The sequence below is a fragment of the Microchirus variegatus genome, assembly GCF_963457635.1.
Source record: "Microchirus variegatus genome assembly, chromosome: 12".
NCBI lineage: Eukaryota > Metazoa > Chordata > Actinopteri > Pleuronectiformes > Soleidae > Microchirus > Microchirus variegatus.
The window spans coordinates 28,266,958-28,271,957 of NC_139813.1; the positions used below are offsets into that span (position 1 = coordinate 28,266,958).

The 5,000-nt window shown below is 43.7% G+C and overlaps 1 protein-coding gene across 2 annotated transcripts in view; it reads right to left on the bottom strand.

Annotated features, from left to right (window-relative positions):
* The window catches only part of hivep2a (HIVEP zinc finger 2a), a 72,656-nt gene that overhangs the window by 60,289 nt on the left and 7,367 nt on the right, over nt 1-5,000 (bottom strand). For both annotated transcript variants that reach the window (XM_083898866.1, XM_083898865.1), the window contains exon 2: nt 3,553-3,610. The gene's annotated coding sequence lies outside the window, so the exon portion shown is untranslated. The remainder of the gene's footprint in view (nt 1-3,552; nt 3,611-5,000) is intronic.

Sequence of the window (5,000 nt, forward strand, 5' to 3'; positions counted from 1 at the left end):
TGTGTGTGTGTGTGTGTGTGTGTGTGTGTGTGTGTGTGTGTGTGTGTGTGTGTGTGTGTGTGTGTGTGTGTGTGTGTGTGTGTGTGTGTGTGTGTGTGTGTGTGTGTGCATGTGTGTGTGCATGTGTGTGTGTGTTACTGTGTGTGTTACCGTGTGTATGTGTTACTGTGTGTGTGTGTGTGTTTTAGGGCCCACACTCTCATGCTCTGAGGTGCACAAGATGGTAATCTCTGCTTTACATAATCTATTTCTGTGTGCCGTCACACACACACACACACACACACACACACACACACACGCACACACAGATAGAGAGTGTGTGTGTGTGTGGATGACAGAGTTCACCTCATCCTTGATATGAGCCCGTCTGTTACACAGGAAGAGGAAGTGACACCACTCACGCTTTCTCTCTCTCTCTCACACACACACACACACACACACACACACACACACACACACACACACACACACACACACACACACACACACTATACTTATATTATTATAATATTAACCCTTTAAATGCCAGGTTGATGACCTGAAGCTGCCTCATTAGGACCAGGTTCCACAGGGACCAGTGTTAGCGTTAGCAGCATTGGCAACAGAAACGGCAGCATTAGTGTTAGCGTTAGCCGCAGTGGCAACAGAAACAGTGGCAGTGGTGTTAGCATTAGCAGCATTGGCAACAGAAACGGCGGCATTAGCAGCAGCAGGAACGGCAACATTAGTATTAGCTTTAGCAGAAACAGCAGCATTTGCATTAGCAGCAGTGGAAACAGCAGCATTAGTGTTAGCGTTAGCAGCAGTGGCAACAGAAACTGCGGCAATAGTGTTAGCGTTAGCCGCAGTGGCAACAGAAACTGCGGCAGTGGTGTTAGCGTTCGCAGCATTGGCAACAGAAACTGCGGCAATAGTGTTAGCGTTAGCCGCAGTGGCAACAGAAACTGCGGCAGTGGTGTTAGCGTTAGCAGCATTGGCAACAGAAACGGCGGCATTAGCAGCAGCACGAACGGCAACATTAGTATTAGCTTTAGCAGAAACAGCAGCATTTGCATTAGCAGCAGTGGAAACAGCAGCATTAGTGTTAGCGTTAGCAGCAGTGGCAACAGAAACTGCGGCAATAGTGTTAGCGTTAGCCGCAGTGGCAACAGAAACTGCGGCAGTGGTGTTAGCGTTCGCAGCATTGGCAACAGAAACGGCGCCATTGGTGTTAGCAGCAGTGGAAACCGCGGCATTAGTGTTAGCATTAGCAGCAGTGGCAACTGAAACAGCAGCATTAGCAGCAGCAGGAACGGCAACATTAGTATTAGCTTTAGCAGAAACAGCAGCATTTGCATTAGCAGCAGTGGAAACAGCAGCATTAGTGTTAGCGTTAGCAGCAGTGGCAACAGAAACAGCAGCATTAGCAGCAGCAGGAATGGCAAAATTAGTATTAATAGTATTAGCTATTACATTAGCAGAAACATTAGTATTAGCATAATAAGAAACAGCAGCATTAGCATTAGCAGCAGTGGCAACAGAAGTCCTTAAGAGGAAACAAACTTTCTGGACGCACTTTAAAAAAAACAACAACAAAAAAACGACAAAGCTAATGCGACGCAATAATCGCAACATAAATTGTGACGAGAGACGTGAGCGGCCATCTTGAAATCCAAGGTCCTGTCCTCACAGAGACAGGTTTGAATGAAGTCCTCACACACTCCTACACACACAGACACACACACACACACACACCTACAGACAGACCCACACACACACACAGAAAATAAATCAAAACGGTGTGTGTGTGATCTTCATCCTCTGCTGTCACTCGTCTTCCATCCCATAATTTTTTTTAGTTTTATCGTCGCACAAGGTCGCCGTGTATCATCACACACGCACGCACGCACGCACACACACACACACACACACACACACACACACATCTCTGTTCTTATATTTGATCATTTTTCAATAAATTCAAATCTTTCTGATCACAGATTTATTCACAGAAACAAAAATCTAAATTATGTGCGTAAAATCTTCTTAAATGTCGTCTGTGACTTTAAATATAAATCCTTTATTATTATTATGTAGTAGTGTGGTGTACTTTGCCGTCCCCACCAGGGTTTCCCTGAGCAAGGCACCTAACCAGCTCAGTGGCTGCTCACTGCTCCTGATGCTAGGCTAAAGGCGCTATTTTGTTGATTTTATGAAAAAACTGCCACTGTTTTTGTTTCCTTTGTCAGATAAGATCTTTGAAGGTTATCGTTATCTCAACTGTTTGCTAGCTAGGGTAACAAAAACTACATTTAAGAAGAATAATTCCATGTTAAACGAGTAAACTCATTTATAATCACGCTAGAGTCTCAATAGTGTGATATATATAGTTGGCTAACATGCTAGCTATCCTGTAAATAAGATCTTTGAAGGCTATGTCACAGGCTAACTGTTAGCTAGAAGAATTCCATGCTAGCTTACTTAGCAACAACTAACAATGGTGAGAAAACCCATTTGTAAGCACTCTCGAATGTCCTTTATTTGTTATATTGGTGGGTAACATGCTAGCTATTCCGTAAATAAGATCCTTGAAGGTTTGTTATCTCAACTGTTAGCTGGCTAGGGTAACAAAAACTACATTTAAGAATAATAATTCCATGTTAGCTAACAACGGCGAGTAAACTCATGTGTAATCACTCTCGGATCTCATTTATTTGTGATATTGGTGGCTAACAGGCTAGCTATTCCGTAAATAAGATCCTTGAAGGTTTGTTATCTGTGTTTTGTTAGCCGCTAACTGTTAGACAGCTAGGATAACGTAAACAACTATATCCACAGGTCGTCCCTTTGACGACCTTTGACCCGGAGTCAGACCCAGAGTCAGAAGACACTGTCGCTCGTGAAACACCTCCACAACGGACGTTATTCTTCTTCTGCGGTTTAATGTACGCAACCGGATGTGCCCGGACTAGTGCCCGGAGCAGGAGGATCTGCTGTTCAGGAGAACCGCCGTTTACGTAACCGGACCGGGTTTTTTTCAGAGATCTCCCTGAACCCGAGATTACATTAAAACACAGCGTTCTCAGCAGTGACTGAACTGTTTGTTTAGAACCTTCAGGGCTTCGTAAACAAGGTAATGACGCAGATACACACTAAAAAAAACAGCCTAAATGGGAACTTCCGGTGTCACCTCCTCAGGTAGTGGACTGGCCCGTTGCCTGGACAACCAGGCCAAGAGAAAAAGCAGCCAGAGTAATTCTGGATAAATGAATAAAGCTCAGTCCAGAGAGCGTCAGTGCTGCCGTCTGTTTCTCTGCGTGAGTCTCACACACACACACACACACACACACACGCACACACACACACACAAACACACTTTCTCTCTTTCAGGACAAAAGCTGCGGCCATTTTAAATCATAATGATGGTGATTATTACAAAGAAGCTGCTTTTCCCTCCATTTTCTCCAGGTTTTTCAGTCTCGGCCTCATTTCACCTGAAATACCTCACACACACACACACACACGCACACACGCGCACATGCACGCACACACACACGCACACAGAGGTCTTACCTGGTCCAAACCAGGTCCTGGTCCAGGGTTGTTTTTTAAAGTCCAGTCCTGGTCACAGCTGCTGAGAAACAGAGACACGTTATTAATAGGTTATTAACAGGTTATTAACAGGTTATTAACAGGTTATTAACACGTTATTAACAGGTTATCATGTGTCTATATAATAATAACTGACTTCTTCAGCTTCTTACATGTGAATACTTATTATAAACATCATCATATAGAATATATATTTATAACAGAAACATGACTGAATGAATGAATGAAGTGATGCATTCATTCATTCACTCATGTTTCCATCTGCAGTAACAGATAACAAAGGAAGCATGTGACCGTCACATGACGCATATATTTAACATTTATTTAATTTAATCCACTGATGTTAAAATAATGAGTTAATAGTTTAGCTTTAGTATAATCAGAGTGATCCTCCCTCGTCTCCTTTCCTAGTTTCCCCTGCTTCATTCACTCCTTCATCTTAACTCATTTTCCTCTCCTCACACCTCTCTTTTCATCCTTCTCTCCTAACGCCTTCTTCCCTTTTTCCATTTTTGTCTCGTCTCCTCGTCTCCTCGCCCTCGCTTCCAGATATAAAACCAAACCACAGCGGAGCAATTTACCGCTCAGTCCACTCATTAGGCTGTGTGTGTGTGTGTGTGTGTGTGTGTGTGTGTGTGTGTGTGTGTGTACGGTGTGTGTGTGTGTTAATAATTTAGCCATAGCTGTCAGGACCTCGGTCACTGGAGCACTCTCAGGTTCCTCTACCACTCTCAGGTAAAAACACACACACACACACCATACACACACACACACACACACACACACACACACACACACACACACACACAGGAGAATCATTAAACTCTAACTTTGGGTCAGGTGTCATTTGTTAGCGCTAATACACTAAAACTTTACTTTAAATCTCCCACACCAAAGTCACTCACTCTCCCACACCAAAGTCCATAGAGAAAACCAGTGATTTTAGCTCACAGGGACACAGGAGCTGCTGGTCCTCTGCTGCCTCGTGTGGTCACTTTGTGTCACTGAGTTAAGTCTAAAGTCAATATTTTAAAAGCTGAATTCACTAAAATCAGTCATTGTAAGTTAGTGATGGAGGCCTTTGGTGTGGGAGAGTGAGTGACTTTGGTGTGGGAGAGTGAGTGACTTTGGTGAGGGAGAGTGAGTGGTTTACAAACTTCAGTTTCCTGTTGTTAAAGTCTGTCTAAAAGTGAAATAAAGGCCAAGTAATCATCTCTAACTCAATGGATAACAATTGCGTGCGCACACACACACACACACAAACGCACACACACCCCTGCACGCAAGCGGGCACACACACACACACACACACACACACACACACACACACACACACGCACACACACACACACACTCACACACACGCACACACACACACAAGGTATTAGCAATAGATTAATTGAAAGTTT